We start from the raw sequence: 17575 nt of genomic DNA, 5'->3' as shown, positions 1-17575 counted from the left end.
TAAGAATAGGTCATGTTTTTCATGGAGCAAAAGGAAAAGAAACAGAGATATCCTTGCTAGGCTGTATGACTTCTGGAGGCTGGGGGTTGAATCCCAGTCCATAAATGCACAGCCTTCTTAGTTCTGACAGCAGCAGCCATCTGTGGTCATCACATGAGCAAAGCTCCTTTTGGAGATGTGAGCAAAGAAATGGAGATTCTGAGAAAGGCACTGTGGGTAATGCCACCAGTGAAAGGTGCATTAAGGTCCAATGCTACAGCACCCTCCTGTCTCTAGTTACATACATAGAAAGGAATCTGTACCAATGCTGAAGTTACAAGGGATTAAAGGAAGTAAAGCATAGGTGGAGACAAGGAGCCTACAGTTGGCTGAATGGTGGCTTTCCCAGAGTAGGAGAGTAAGCAGGCATCACTGGGTTTCAAAGCAGAGAGAATGAGAGTGCCACAGAGTAAAACTCTCTTTATGACCCTTCCATACACATTGCAGATTCCCAGAGAGAATTACTTAGGCAAAAACATCTAGTGAAAACTGAGTTCCTCCTAATCAAAAGGATCAAAGATTTAAATCTCATTTATACTTGAAATATTCTTATAAGCCCTAGGGTGTACCAATCACATTTTATTTCCAAATTATCTTTCATAAGCATTAACTACTTTTGTTACTTTAATCAATAAAAAATAAGATACAATCATGGTTTTTTTCACTCTTATTTTGTATAGATGTTTCTACAAGATTTACTGACATCATATTTCAACTCCTATGTGCAGTAGTTAGCTAATATCCCATTTCATTGACTGGGATATTGAGTACTACAGAGATTAATGAACCTTGTAAAGGTGAGCATTCTATATATTAAACCCTACACATTATTGTTCCCTAAGCACAAATTTTCTCATTCAACATGTTCAAGTAATTTCCAGGTTATAATTTTTGATTCATCCCTAATTCTAAACTGGTGAAATTATGTTAATTTACATAAGGCTAGTTATGCAGATGCTGGAAATCCTATCTGACATTATTTTCACCAAGATGCAGCTTGTGTGATTTTTCTTCATTCTTTTTCTTTTCTTTTCTTTGTTGCTTTTTTTGTCTTGTTCTGTCGTAAATCTTACCTGTACCTTTTTCCTAGGAACATCTATCAGATGAGATTTCCCCTATATTCCTTAATTAGGGACATTCTTTTTTCAATGAATGCTTTTGGTATAATTCTGTGTGACATCTTTTAGAAGCAATAAAGTCACAGGTGTCAGTTTTGAGAGTTTATTTATATTAGTGCCATACATTCATTTTGTTTAAATTTATGTTAATATATTACTAATAAATTTTCTCAAATATCAACATTTTTGTTTGCAGTTGACTTACCCATTTCCTTCCAAGTCCTATGTATGGGTAGACACAAAAGAAAGCAAATCACATACATCAGATCCTGAGCTGTTACTCACTGTACAGCATAGAGTAATTCTAGAGAATAAAGTATATTTTTACAAGTGTTTCTTTTCCCTTCTCCCTTTTATTTTTTAAATTTATTCCCACCAACTGTTAGTAATTACTCTTGTAGGAAGAATCAGAGAAACAAAATTGTGCTATTAGGAACCAAAAAGTAAGAAACAATTTTAAGAAAATACCTCAATGCATGCGTTATGACTTTCTTAGATAAATAATTCTTTTGACCAAGTTGTCAAACATAAGGCTAACACAAATAAACATTACTGTTCAAGCCTCTGGCTCAGAGAAACATACGTATACTCTCATGTCTACTCTATGATGATCACGTGTACAGATAGTCTTCATGAAACAAGCCTGGGAGACATGCCAAGACAGAAAGGGCCAATAGCTAGCATGTATAGGTAAACTGACAACAGTTGGAGAGGGGAAGAAAAGGAACTATTCAGGGAAGTCTACACTGCTTCCTCACATGAAGAATAGCTGGTGTGACCAGGATGACAAGAAGAATCCAAGCCTAAGAAGCTTTTAAAGCTGAAGCAAGACTTGGCAGTCATTTAATTCAATTATCACATATTTCAATGTGGCGGGGGGGACCCTCAACTCTGAAGAAGTCATGGAGCTCAGCCAAAATTATACAACCAGTGGGAAAGCCAAATGGTTCTGCTTCTATTGAAGTTCTACTGTTCCCCCAAATTCTTTGCAGAGAGGATTGAAATGGATCTGATTTGTTCAGGTTTAGCATGGAGACTAATTGCAATATTTAGAGAGGAGGAGGGACTTGGGAGACAACTATCTGGGAAACTGATCTGTGTGGAAATGTTTGACAACATTAAATATCCTATAAACACACAGAGTTGATGTGGGTGGGGAGCATGGAGAAGATAAGTTAGACAGACACTCATACAGAAACAAAACAGAGAGTTGACTCTCAGGAAGTGATGGAGCTGTGAAGAAAGTCTAAATGTGGCCTAGAGGCAAAAGCACTACATGTCCAGCACATCTGTGTAGAAGCTATAAGCAGTGGGCGTAGGAAGTAGATTTCATTGACAGGGTTCATTGAAGGATATTGTGTGGGCAGAGGGACTTCCCAAGCATTGTTACCTGGAACTTTGCTATTCCCTGTGGGTCTTGAAAGTGCACTATGCTCTGAACAATAGTTTTCTAATTTTTATTCACTATCAGAGATCAATATCAGTACATTCAAACCATCAATGGAAGGTGACACTTTTACAGAACTACTTGGGATTGTGAAGTCTTCTTACTCTCAGTTGACCTATTTCTGTCCATAACTTGTTATAATTCCATATGATTAAGCCAGTCTCCTTCTTAAAATTTTAGACCAATTCAAAATGAATTTCTGTCATGTAGCAGATACCTTTTAATCAATGAGGTCAGTAGAAACACCAAATTCAACATTATTCATTGAAATAGTTGCCATTTTAAACCGGATGACAGGATACTTTCTAAAAATGTCAGACAGGCAGTAACCAGGGTGAAGATCATTAATGGCTTCACACCCTTGAGTCTAGTTCACATCTTCTCCCTCCAGGTCAAAGCTCAACTATTTCAATTAAAGTTCACTAATTCATTGAGAAGCTTAGAGCTTAACTTTCTCACTGAAAGCAGCCCATTCATATCAGTTGAAGTAGCTTTTCCTCTATACAGTTCCCAGTTGCGATGGGTTGTGATGTGCTTCCATGTTTGGTGGCTTCTGATGTGCTTTCTTGAACTGTAACTCACTGATGATGCTGTTTCTCTAAGTTAGAAGAAAAGAGGACTGGGCAATTACTTTTGTGGATACCATTAGAGAAGGCTTTTACATGCTGCTGCACACTATTTAGACCCATTTAATGTGACTGCATTATCCCTTATTTACAAACTCAACATATAGAAACTTGGAAAACCAAAGTTTTTTCTCTTTAATTAGCAACATAATTATTTGGTAGCAAAACATTTGAACTTATATGAAACCATTTCTGGCCCATTTACTTCATGTGTCACAGATATCTATGTTTTTCTTTTTAATATATTTCTTCATTGTAGAAATCCTACATTTGATTATGTGGCTATCTTACTCTCTACTGAGGTCATTATATAAAATAAAATATCTGAATTTGCATGTATACTGTATTGACTTTTAAAACAGAAAAAAAAATCTGAAATGAAGCAGGCAAAATATGTTTTAGAAAATATAAATCCTGAAAAGGTATGGGAGATACGGTGGGAACACTCAACTCAAGGTTTGTTGTTGAATAAGAGAGAATAAAATAAAGAATAAAAGCTAAACACACTGGCTTTTTTCCTCATTAAAAATGTGAAACAAACAAACAAACAAAAAACATCCTGGGCTCACTATATATTCAGGCTATGGACCAGAATCTAGTTGAAGTTAATGCAAAACAAGTGGGAAGCACCGACCCACATATGTTCATCTGAGTAAAATTGAAGTGCTTTTCATCTCAACAAGAACTCTGGAGAAGCCCACCTTCAGAATGTATTTAATGTATGGTCATGAGCTTTCAATAAATGGCTACTTCTTAAGAATTCAATGGAGTTGTGAGTAGCAGTCTAGTCATCTTTGTTGTACATCTAGTATCCTCTATGAGTGAGTACATACCATGTTTGTCTTTCTGAGTCTGGGTTACCTCACTCAGGATGATTTTTTCTAGATCCATCCATCCATTTGCCTGCAAACCTCATGATGTCATTGTTTTTTTCTCTGCTGAGTAGTATTCCATTGTGTATATGTATCACATTTTGTTTATGCATTCTTCAGTTGAAGGGCATCTAGGTTGTTTCCAGGTTCTGGCTATTACAAACAATGCTGATATGAACATAGCTGAGCAAGTGCCCTTGTGATATGATTGAGCATTCCTTGGGTATATGCCCAAGAGTGGTATAGCTTGGTCTTGGGGGAGATTGATTCCCAATTTTCTGAGAAAGTGGCACATTGATTTCCAAAGTGGTTGTACAAGCTTGCATTCCCACCAGCAGTGGAGGAGAGTTCCCCTAGCTCCACATCCTCTCCAGCATAAGGTGTCTTCAGTGTTTTTGATCTTAGCCATTCTGACAGGTGTAAGGTGGTATCTCAGAGTCGTTTTGATTTGCATTTCCCTGATGATTAGGGATGTTGAGAAACTACAGGGAGGCTACCTAGAAAATAGGACCCTAAGAAAGACACAGGGATTGCCAAATGACAGAGAAATGGATGAGATCTACATGAACAGCATGGACGTGAGTGGGGGTAATGAAGGGCAAGGTTCGAGGGAATGAGAGCTTAGGGGAGCGGGGGAGATCCCACCTGGATCAAAACAGAGAGGGAGAACAAGAAATAAGAGACCATGATAAATGAAGACCACATGAGAATAAGAAGCAGCAAAGTGCTAGAGAGGCCCACAGAAATCCACAAAGATACCTCCACAATAGACTACTGGCAATGGGTGAGAGAAAGCCCGAACTGACCTACTCTGGTGATAGGATGGCCAAACACCCTAACTGTCGAGCTAGAAATCTCATCCAATGACTGAGGGAACTAGATGCAGAGATCCACGGCCAGGCCCCGGGTGGAGCTCCAGGAGTCCAATTGGCGAGAAAGAGGAGGGTTTGTATGAGCGAGAATTGTTGAGACCAAGATTGGAAAAAGCACAGGGACAAATAGCCAAACTAATGGAAACACATGAACTATGAACCAATAGCTGAGGAGCTCCCAACTGGATCAGGCCCTCTGGATAAGTGAGACAGGTGATTAGCTTGAACTGTCTGGGAGGCATCCAGGCAGTGGGACTGGGACCTGTCCTCAGTGCATGAGCTGGCTGTTTGGAACCTGGGGCTTATGCAGGGACACTTGGCTCTGCCTGGGAGGAGGGGACTGGACCTGCCTGGACTGAATCTACCAGGTTGAACTCAGTCCCCAGAGGAGTCTTGCCCTGGAGGAGGTAGGAATGGGGGGTGACCTGGGGTGAAGGCACGGGGGAGCAGGCAGGATGGGGGAGGACAAGGGAATCCGTGGCTGATATGTAAAATTAAATTAAATTATAAAATAAAATAGAAAATGAATTCAATGGAGACCTCAGTAGGGAGAAAAGCAGAAGCCAAGAAGCAAAAGGGATGTTACAACTCCCATGAATTAGTGTTGCTTCAGAAAAACAAAGACCAAATGTTAAACAACTTGAGAAAAATGTTAGGTAAATCAGGTACCCACCATATGCTACGCCCATATTAGGAGAATTTTAACAACTAGTTAGACATTATTATAATAAAGAAAAGACAGGGCTAACAGCAGCTTGGCACATCATTAGACACATCTAAACCAAAATTGGATTTTGGTAAGGTAGAGAATTCCCTAATTCTTCCTTCTATAATCACAGGTATTGTAGGGGTATCTCCATTAACCTTTTAGAGACAATTGTAAGTAACTGAGAATTAATAAGGAATTAACCCAATGTAAGGAGTTGAGAAACCATCACACAAGAGGGAACTGCATAGTGAACTCCTTTAATCTCTCAATTTGAAAGTGACGTAAATGTTGGATGCCCCATCTATAAATTCTTTGTGTGGTTTCCTTTTGCCATACCAAGTTCATTGTCTTTTCTACTTTTCATAAAGGATATTAATTTAAAAACCTATGGAATTCAGATTATATATTCTGACATTGTATGCTTCACTCATTCTTCACTAGATTTCAGTATTATTAACTAAAGTAGAAAATATTTCTGGAAAATAGCTAAACATAAAAAATAGCGCGGCAAGGTGGCACACACGCTTAATACCAACTCTAAGGAAGCAGAGACAGGCAAATCTCTGTGATGAGTTCAAAGCCATCTGGTGTGTATAGTTAGTTCCAGGCCAGCCGGGGCTACATAGTGAGATCCTGTTTCAAATTAAAAATAATAATAATAGGTGTCTTAGTCAGTGTTCTATTACTGTGAAGAGACACCATAACCACAGCAACTATTATAAAAGAAGCATTTAAGTGAGGTCTGCTTACAGTTTCAGAGGTTTAGTCCACTGTCATCATGGTGGAGAGCATAGCAGCATGCAGGCAACATGGTGCTAGAGAAGTACCTAAGTGTTCTACTTCTACATCCCCGGGCAACAAGAAGACAAAGAGAATCACTGGACTTGGCTTGGGCTTCTAAAACCCCAAAGTACATCCCCAATGACACACTTCCTCCAACAAGCCCACACCCAATTCCAACAATGTCACACCTCCTAATCCTTCTCAAGAAGTGCTACTCCCTGATCACTAAGCATTCAAACACAAGAGCCTATGGGGGCCATTCTTATCCCAACCACCAGAATAAGTAAACATAATTATCCCTCTGTTCCATAGAGAGTTAATGTTCTTATCTATATTTCCTTGAAATTTTTAATTTAGATTACCATACCCTACGCTACCCTCTCCTACAACCTCTTTTGTTCTCTTAACAAGTAATCTTGTGATTAATTCCATGTCAGCATGGAATGAGGAAGGTGCCTCATTTAAAAGAATAACGCTTAGGTATCCAGTATAGAAGTGTAAAACCAACTTTTTTGGGCTTCCTGTCAGTGGATACTTTGGAATCTTTGTAAAGTTTACTAACGTTCCTACAAACACAACTTTGTTTGCACGTTAGGCATAGTTACAAAACAGATTCCTAGAAACAGGATTTCCAGTTAAAACATCAGGTGAATTCAATGTTTTGAAACTTTTCTGAACTGAACTTCAAGGCAGGTGGCCCCATCAGTCCTCACTAACACTGAAGTTCTTCATGACTTCATTAGTGACATGTATTACCATTGTTTTTTGACAATATGAAAGTTAAAATATTTCACAATTGATTTAAATTTTTAAAAAACATTCATGTCATTTTCCCTTCAGCCTGATGGATTTATTTAGTCTTCTCATATTGATTTGTCACAGCTATTTACATACTAAATTTGTTTAGTCACCTACTAAACAAAAGACATTGGCATGATAATATACTGAGCAAGCAATATTTTTTATCCTCTCCTCTCACCCCCTCCCACTTTTCCTTTTAAACATGATAGTATTTGCCTTGATTTTTAGAAATTTTCCCTAGACCAGTTTTTAACTGCTGGTTTATAAAAAGTTGAGTAACTTCTGCAGAGAAATAAATGATCACATGACATTTTATTTTAGTTTTTGAGATTATAATATAATTACAATACTTCTCTCTTTCCTTCCTCCCTCCAACGTCCCTCTTTGCCCCCTCCTGCTCTCTTCAAGTATATAGACTCTTCTTTCATAATTATATATATATATAATTCCTAAATATAACCTGCTCAGTCCACATAATGTTACATGCATGTGTGTTTTTAGGGCTGATGGTTTGGCACTGGGACAACCATTTGGAAGTACTCTTGTTTGGGGAAATACTCTCACTTCTAGCTTTCCTCAGCTGCCTATAGTTCCCCATGTAGGGTTGAAGCCTCATGAACTTTTCCGTGACCACATGATTTTAAGTACTAGAGATATAAGTTAAACTTCTAGTTCTTTTTTCAAAACTAAATACATTTGAAAGTTTTTTCTTTTCATTAAAAAAAAATGAGTCACTATGATTTCACATATACTGTTTAAGGAAAATACTAGTTTTTTTTTTTTTTCATTTTGAGATTACCAATATCAGATTTGGCAATAAGAGTTTGTTTCTTCAGGTTCCCTTTTAGATTGAAAAGTAATATTGAATAAGAGAGGTATTTTAATCTAAGAAGCCCCACAGATTGCAGTTTGCTCATCTATGGAAAGCTAATGGTCTCTAGATGGCCTAGAAGGTTCTATATCATGAGGCACCATCTCGTTGACTTGCCACTGAGTATCTACAAAGCTGTCCTGCTGCTTCCTGTGAGCCTGTGACAACCTACTGGGGCTAGATAGTCCCAGAGCTACCAAGCTTTCCCTATGGTGAAGACTACACAGGAAAACCTCCAGCCTGTGTGGAATTTATCTTTCACAAAGGAACTAAATAGAACACAAGGATGCAAAAACAATAATAAAAGGAAGTTCAAATACCAAATAAAATATAATTTGAGTCAAGGAAATGCCAAAAGCTGAAAAATAATTAGTGAAAGACACATGTAAGCTTTAGCTGCTATTTGAGAAATGTTACATGGATTCATGTCTGTAAGATCAGATATCTGGCATAGGCCACTCATCAAATTCAGTGGTTCCTGTATCATTTCTTTCACGATAAATATTTGCTCTATAAAATAAGACCTTTCCATAGATTGGAAAGTAAGCATTTAGTTTCTACTTCTGTTCTCTCCCTCTACCTGTGTATTCTGCATCAGATGACAGCAACAGACAGTCCAAGCTTCTGTGGTAAGAGGCCTCCACCTCTGCTATGCTAGTCCTACATGACTGGCCTTTCATGTGCTTCCTGTTCCCATTGTCCAGTGTGAACTGCTGGATAAATAGAGCTTATTGTTATTGATTACTTGTACTTGAACTAAACATACTGTGACAGACTGGATCAAAAAAAAAAAACATCACATCAATAAAAGCTTCTAAAGTTCACCAGAGTGCCATGAAGAAAAAGGTCTAAATCAACCCCATCTTCAAGTCTAAAGAAATCTTTTGCTAGGGTTTCCTGGTCCTATGAAGGTAAGCTATAAGTACTTGCCGAGAAAGTCAACTAGTACTTTCTCGGCAGCATGTAGGATACTCTGCACACAGTACCATCAACAAGCACAATGGGGAAGCCAAAACAGGAAGACTCATTCCTCTGTATTTGGCTATTGCAAATGAATTTTTCAAAATAAAGTGGTGCTCAGCAGAAATTTGAAAGTTTAATGTCACTGTTCCCATCACAATTCAAAGGAGCTACCATAACTTCCACTGATTTCTCTTTGCTCTCTTTAAACCTCTGTAATTGTGTGCATTCACATGTCCATACATATATGTCCACATCCAATCCAGAAATAGATTTCCATTGTATTTGACAGTCTCTAGCTTGTGTCTAATCTACTTTCTCCAAAAGCATGTGAAAAATATGACAAATGAACATCAAATTTCATCCCTATTTTGAGAGAGTCCTTGTTGTTGTTGCTTTAACATATAATCCAGAAAGGTTTCCAGGATACCTAAACTTGTGCATTCCTCAGGACTTAGCTGTTAGAGAATAGCCTCCTGTCTATGCTACCATGCATCACTCTTTCTACCTATTCCAATCAGACCTCAGATCATGGAGACCAGGACTCAGGACACCACTCCTGGAATGGCATAGCTATCAGGTTGTGTCAGAATGAGGTTAAGCATGTGGGCCCTACACTCACACTGCTTTGGTTCAGGCAATTGACCAGCTTGAAAGCCTTATACCAGGTGCTTCATTTATTGGGCATCTAAACCCTGATTAATAAAGAATAAAGGTGAAATGATACAATCCATCTACTATTTTCTCAATAATCAGGGACCTACAGTGACCTACAGTAAGTCTTCCATATTTATTGATACTTCTCTAGTTGAATTTCAGTAGTTCAATGTGAGGACTTCTGTCAAGCAAGTAACATGGCTCTGAGTCACCTCAACTAAGAGGCAGCACCGTGGACAAATCTCTAGTTGGCTAGACTAAAGATTGCAGCACTACGGTGGTAAATGACTACAAGAGTGAAGAGATAAGTACTTTAAGCCAAGGAACAGAGATGTTAGTAAAGACATCTCTGTACTATAAGAGCCCTCATGAAGGCAGATGAGAAAAGAATAAAAATACTTCTAGATTAGGAAGGAAAACATACATTTTTAGAATGTAGAACCAAGAATCAGAATGTATAAAAATAACTCCTTCTATATCCTTATGAGCTATTGAAGGGCATCATGATGTCTAAGGTCCATGGGCAAGTAGTATTTAAACTCTCTTAACTGGGGTTTGCAAATGGAGTCTGTAAAGATCATATATCAAATATTCTCAGCTTTGTGTACCATCCAGTCTCTATATCAGCAATCCAGTCTTCATAATGTGAAAATTGTGAGTGAGGTAATGCAGCAAATAAGCATGGCTATATTCTCCTGACACTTCATTTACAAAACCAAGCAATACCAAATTTGCTAGCTGGGAGAAATTTCCTAACACCTCCTTTGAAACAACAATAATAAAAGTTGCAATACCATTGTTGCTGATACTATGCTTACCATGTGCCAGGTACTCTCCTGATATCCTTTCCATTTTTAAATCATGTGACATTCTCATACATGATGAGTAGCACACCATGATTAACTCTATTTTACAAGGGAAGTGGGCCAAGAAGTCTATCCTGTTCATAGTCATATAGATAATAAGAAACAAACAGGAGTTATGTTCAAATTATTTGGCTCCCAAGACTGAGTACTTTAATTATTATTTCTTATTTTTTATTGCCTGTTGTAGAAAGGGAGAGCAACATCTTGTCCTAGAACAAGCTAACAGAGCCAAAGCTTTTCTGTACCTCGACTAACATGTTCAGTTGTCTCCTACTTTCTTGAATACTTCTATGTGTAGGCCTAACAATACTAAACTCAAGGGGTTCTGATGGTTAGTGCCGATTGATAACTCTATAGAACCTAGAATCACCTTGGAGATGAACTTCTCAGCATGTCTGTGATGAACTGCATTAGTTGCATTTCCACTGTTATTAAGGCATCATGACCAACACAACTTAGAGAAGAACAGACTTTAGTGGGAACTGTGTCACAAGGTCTGTGACCATCACAGTGGGAAGGATGGCAGCAGGCAAACAGGCAGGCAGGCATGACACTGGAGCACTAGCTGATAGCTCATATCTTGAGACAACAACCACTGAGGAGAGAGAGAGAGAGAGAGAGAGAGAGAGAGAGAGAGAGAGAGAGAGAGAGAGAGAGAGAGAGAGAGAAATGGGAATTGGCTTTTGAAACATAAATTCCCATTCACTCCCCATGACACACCTTTTCTAATTACGTAATACCTTCTAATTTTCCTCAAACAGTCCCACCAACTAGGGAAAAGCAAGCATTCAAATACATGAACCTATGGGGGGCATTCTTATTTAAAACACCTTAGGGATTATTTTTTCTTTCATCTTTGAGACTGTAATATAGTTAAATCATTTTTTTCATTTCCTTTCCTCACTCCAAAACCTCCCATATAGCCCTCCTTTTTCATTAATTGTTCTTACATGCATATATGTACTTGTTTATACAGACACATTCCTAAATGTAACCTGCTCAGTCTGTAAAATGCTACTTGTATGTATATTGTGGGGGCTGACTGTTTGGCATTGCTCTTCTTTTCTCCTGATCTCAGTATTCCTTAGTTGCCTGTAGTTCTTTGTGTAGGGTTGAGACCTCCAGATTTTTCCACCATCCACTTTGGCATGTCTATTTGTGTTGTCCTATTTCAGCTTGTTTAGGCAGTCATGTTGGTGAGACTTTGTGACTATAGATTCTGACATGCCTAGGAGACAGACTCACAGCAAACGCTATGATTGTCCGGCCCCTACAATCTTTCTGTTATTTCTTCCAAAACATTCCCTGGCCCTTATTTGTGAGATTTTTTTGTAGATGTATCCACTAGAACTGGGATACATAATTCTGGATTTTAATTTGCTGTAAATTTCTGTAATGTTGAAAAGAGAAAATTCTTCAGTGAGAGGTTAGGACTACAGTTATCTGTGGGCATGAGGACAAATATTTAGAGTGTAATTAAGGTTTAGTAAAGTAGCTGTTGTAGGTTCTTATCCAAGATCCATGACTTCTCTAGCCCTAAGCAGTTGGGTAAGTTTCCATGCTAGGCATAATGTCCCCATTTGAGCAGGTTTTAAGTCCAATTGGACAACTATTGGTGCTCTCTGTTCCCCCAAACCTAATCCTTCAACATAGTCCCTAGTGCTGCAACAGAACACCACCTGCAGTCTTCCTCCCCCATGCCCACATCTCTTGTGGATCCCACAGACCATCCCCTCCAAATGTCCCTCCCTCCATTTGTAGCTGTACCCCAACTCTAGCAGGTACTCCTAAACAACCACAAGCTATGCCTGTCAAAAAAACAAGTAGGCTGCTTGCATACATTCCCCAGCCCCTGTTCTGTTCTTCTAGACCCAATTCCTAAGTTGTGTCCCTGGTGCTACAACAGATCACCAACTGAAGCTTTCCACTTCCCCTGCCCACACATCCTGTGGATCCAACAGACCATCCCCTCTTAACCTCCCTCACCCCACTATTCATTTCATCCCAGCCTCCAACACCAGAAAGCATTCCCTGTGAAGACACTAACTGAGGAGGCCAGGAGAACATGGAACATATAACTATCATACTATCTGAAACTCCAGAGTGGAAATAGAAACCAAGAACAAAATTCCATTCAACAAAGACAAACCCAGAAATAAGTACCTAGACATATAATAATACCAAGCCTAGATGCCTAGACATCAGCACAAGAACACAATCAATAACAGCCAGAGCAATATGTCTCCACTAAAGTAGTTTACCTAACAAAGCAGGCTCTGACTATTCAACATAACTGAAGCACAAGGAAAAGAACTTTGAACCAACTATATGAAGATGATACAGGTCTTTAAAGATGAAACAAATAAATCCTATATACAAATGCAGGAAAACACAAACAATTGGAGAAAATGAATGAATGCCTTTAAAAAATCCAGAAAAACACAAACAAACAATGAGAGGATATAAATTAATCCTCCCCCCTCCCCCCCAAAAAAACAAACAGGAATTGCTGCCCCAGATGTAGTCCATCAGGGAAGACTCCTCTGGGCAGGCTTCAGTACCAACACTCCCTATCAGACCCTGCAATCTACAAGACCCACTCCCTACCACAAACCCACTCATTCTCCTGCAGCAACCACAGATTGGACCAAGAGCAGCTCCCTCAGACACAGTCACCATTTGCACTGATTGGAGGAAGAGATGGGTAGACACCAGTGCAAAAATACATACAACAACATAAAGAGCAGTATGGCACCACCAGAATCTAGCGATTCTACAACAGCAAGATCTGAACATCACAACAAGAAAGTGACCTTAAAAATAACTTTATTTTTGGTTGTGAGGGTGGTATGTAGAGTAAGTAGAAACTTTCTTAATAAAGAAAAATTTTAAAAAATTTAAAAAAGACGAGATCGGGCGCGTTCAGGGTGGTATAAAAAAATTTAAAAAAGAAATTTTAAAAAATAACTTTATGAAGATGATACAGACCTTTAAAGAGAAAATGAAAAATTCCCTTAAAGAAATTGAGGAAAAGACATCAAAAATTGGAAGAAATCAATAAATCCCTTAAAGAAAGTCAAGAAAACCAATAAAAAGCAATTAAACAGGTGAAGGAAACAGTTCAAGACCTGAAAATTGAAAGAGAAACAATAAAGAAGACACAAACCGAGGGAATGCTGGAAACAGAATAGCTGAGTAAATAAACAGGAGCTACAGATGCAAGCATAACCAACAGAATACAAGAGATGGAAGAGAGAATCTCTGGCATGGATGATACAATAGAGGAAATAGATTCATCAATCAAAGAAGAAAATACTAAAGCCAAAAAAGTCAACACAAAATGTCCAAGAAATCTAGGACACCATGAAAAGGCCAAACCTAAGAATAATAGGGATAGAAGAAGGAGAAGAAAGCAGAAGGCACAGAAAATATATTCAACAAAATCATAGAAGAAAACTATTATAGGTTATAGGTCTATTTAAACTGTTTATCTGATCTTGATTTAACTTTGGTATGTAGTACCTATAGTGAAAACTATCCATTTCTTTTAGACTTTCCAGTTTTATGGAGTATGAGTTTTTAAAGAATGATCTAATGATTCTTTGAATTCCCTCCATGCCTGTTGTTATGTCCACCTTTTCATTTCTGATTTTGTTAATTTGGATATTCTCTATCTTTCAGTTAGTTTAGATAAGGGTTTGTCTACCCTGATGATTTTCTCAAAGAACTCTTTGTTTCATTGATTCTTTGTATTGTTCTCTTTGTTTCTATTTTATTGATTTAAGCCTTCATTTTTATTATTTTCTTCTGTCTACTCCTCTTGGGTGTGCTTGCTTCTTTTTGTTCTAAAGCTTTCTGGTGTGCTGTTTAGGTTGGTGATAACTTAAACCTCTTCAATTTTTTTTAATGTAAGCATTTAGTGCTATGAACTTTCCTCTTAGCACCACTTTCACTGTGCCCCATATGTTTAGGTATGCTGTGCATTCATTTTCACTGAACTCTAGGAAGTTTTCTATTTCTTCCTTTATTTCTGTCTTGATCCATTTTTTGTTCAGTAGAGAATTGTTCAGTTTCCATGAGTTTATAGGCTTTCATTTGTTTCTGTTGTTGAAATCCGGTTTTGATCCATTGTGATCTGATAGGATGCAGGGGGTTATTTCAGTTTTCTTGTATCTGTTAATACTTCTGAGTATGTGGTCAATTTTGAAGCAAGTTCCATGAGGTGCTGAGAAGAAGGTATATTCTTTTGTGTTTAAGTGAAGTGTGATATCTGTTAGGTCCATTTTGGTTTATCACATCTGTTGGCTCCCATATTTCTTTGTTTAGTTTTTGGCTGGATGACTTGTCAGTTAGTGAGAGTAGGGTATTGAAGTTTCAAGCTATCAATGTGTAAGGGTTGGTGTGTGATTTAAGCTGTAGTAACATTTCATTTACAAATGATGGTGCCCTTGAATTAGGGGTATAGATGTTAATAACTGAAAAGTAATCTTTGTGGATTTTTCCTTTGATGAGTATAAAGTGTCCTTACCTATCTCTTTTGATTAATTTTAGTTTGATGTCTATTTTGTTAGATACTAGAATGGCTACACTAGCACGCTTCTTAGGTCCATTTGCTTGGAAAATCTTTTTCCAACCCTTTACTCTGAGGTAATGTCTATCTTTGATGTTGGGCTGTGTTTTAACATCTTTCTGATGTAGCAGCAAGATGGATTGTGTTTTCTTATCTATTCTGTTAGTCTTTGTCTTCTTGTTGGGGAACTGATATGGAGAGCTATCAATGACCAATGATTGCTAATTCCTCTTATTTTTGTTGTTGTTGTTGATGGTGGTGGTAGTGGTGTGTGTGTGTGTGTGTGTGTGTGTGTGTGTGTGTGTGTGTGTGTGTGTTCTTTGGGTTTTGCTGGTATTAGATTATCTATTGCCTGTGTTTTAATGGGTGTAACTAACCTCCTGGAGTTTTCTTTCTAATATCTTCTGTAAGGGTGGATTTGTAGATATATATTTTTAAAATTTACTTTATCGTGCAATATGTTGTTTTCTACATCTAAGGTGATTGAAAATTTTGCTGGGCATAGTAGTCTGGGAAGGAAACTGTAGTCTCTTAGAGACTGCATCACATCTGTCCATGCCCCTCTGGCTTTGAGAGTCTCCATTGAGAAGTCAGATGTAATTCTAATAGGCCTGCCTTTTTATGTTACTTGCTCTTTTTCCCTTATAGCTTTTAATGTTCTTTCTTTGTTCTGTATGTTTGGTTTTGATTATGTGGTGAGGAGACTTTCTTTTCTATTTTCCAATCTGTGAATATTCCTTTACACTGTGTGAATATATGTCATTGTGATTGGTTTAATAAAGAAGCTGATTTGCCAATAGCTGGACAGGATAAGGTTAGGGAGAAAGCCAAACAGAGAATGCTGGGAAGAAGGGTGGATTCAGAGGAGTACCAAGCAGATACAGAGAGAAGTATGATGGACATGCCATGCTGAGAAAAGATACCAAGCCACATGGCAAAGAGTAGATAAAAATATGGGTTAATTGAGAATGTAATAGTTAGCTAGTAACAAGTCTTAGCTATTGGCCAAGCATTTATAATTAATACTAAGTTTCTGGTTAGTTATTTGGAAACTGGCAGGCATGAAAGAAAAGTGCATATACACCAATCTATTTGGTGTTCTATGTTCTTCTTGTACCTTTATAGGCATCTCCTTTGGGTTAGGAAAATTTTCTTCTACAACTTTGTTGAAAGTATTTTTTGGACCTTTGAGCTGTTATTCTTTCCTTCTTCTATTCCTATTATTCTTAGGTTTGGTCTTTTCATAATATCTCAGATTTCTTAGATGCTTTGTGTCAGGAATTTTTTAGACTTAACATTTTCTTTGACCAATTTATCTATTTCTTCTACTATATCTTCTGCTGTGGGATAATGCTCTTTTACACTGGTTTAATAAAATGCTGATTGGCTAGTATCTAGGCAGGAAGTATAGGTGGGATGAGCAGACTAGGAGAATACTGGGAAGAGAAAGGGCAGAGTGAGGAGTCGCCAGACAGACACAGAGGAAGCCAGATGACAAGGCAGAACTGAGAAAAGGTACCAAGCCATGTGGCTAAACATAGATAAGAATTATGGGCTAATTTAAGTGTAAGAGTTAGTCAGTAATAAGCCTGAGCTAATGACCAAGCAGTTGTAATTAATATAAGCCTCTGAGTGATTATTTTATAAGAAGCTGCAGGACTGTGGGGCTGGGTAAGACTGGAGGAACGTGGGACCACAGGGTGATGTGGGACTGGAGAAAACTTCGACTACAATCTTCAATACCTGAGATCCTTTCTTCCATCTCATATTCTGTTGGTGATACTTGCATCTGTAGTGCCTGTTCACTTACCTAGATTTTCCATTTCCAAAATTTCCATTTCCATTTCCAGAACTGTATTTTCTTTATTGGTTCTATTTCCAATTTAAGGTCTAAAGTAGTTTCATTTGTTTCCTTCAACTGTATGTTTTGTTTTTCTTGATTTTCTTTAAATGATTTACTCATTTCCTCCAATTTTTGTTTGCTCTATTCTTGATTTCTTTAAGAGATTTATTCCTTTCTTTTATAAGGACCTCTGTCATCTTCATAAAGTTGGTTTGTTGTGCTTCAGCTGTGTTGTAATATTCAAAGTTTGCTGTAGTAGATTACCTGGGTTCTGGTGGTGACATATTGCTCTGACTGTTCTTGATTGCGTTCTTAAGCTGTAGTCTAAGCATCTAGGTTTGGGGTGTTTATAGGTGTAGATGCCAATTTCTGGGTTTGTCTTTGTTGAATGGGTGTTTTGTTCCTTGGTTTCTGTTTTCTCTCTTCTGATCTGTGTAAACTGTGGTTGAGCAGGGGGTCTCTACCCTAGTTGGGTGCTGAACTTCTGGTGCCAAGTGTGGTTTCTTATTGAGCAGGAGTTCTCTGCCCAAGTAGGGCATGG

Source organism: Peromyscus californicus, unplaced genomic scaffold (genome assembly GCF_007827085.1).
Source record: "Peromyscus californicus insignis strain IS unplaced genomic scaffold, ASM782708v3 Scaffold_4__1_contigs__length_199733344, whole genome shotgun sequence".
In the NCBI taxonomy this organism is placed as follows: Eukaryota; Metazoa; Chordata; class Mammalia; order Rodentia; family Cricetidae; genus Peromyscus; species Peromyscus californicus.
Note: the sequence above shows the minus strand (reverse complement) of the source record.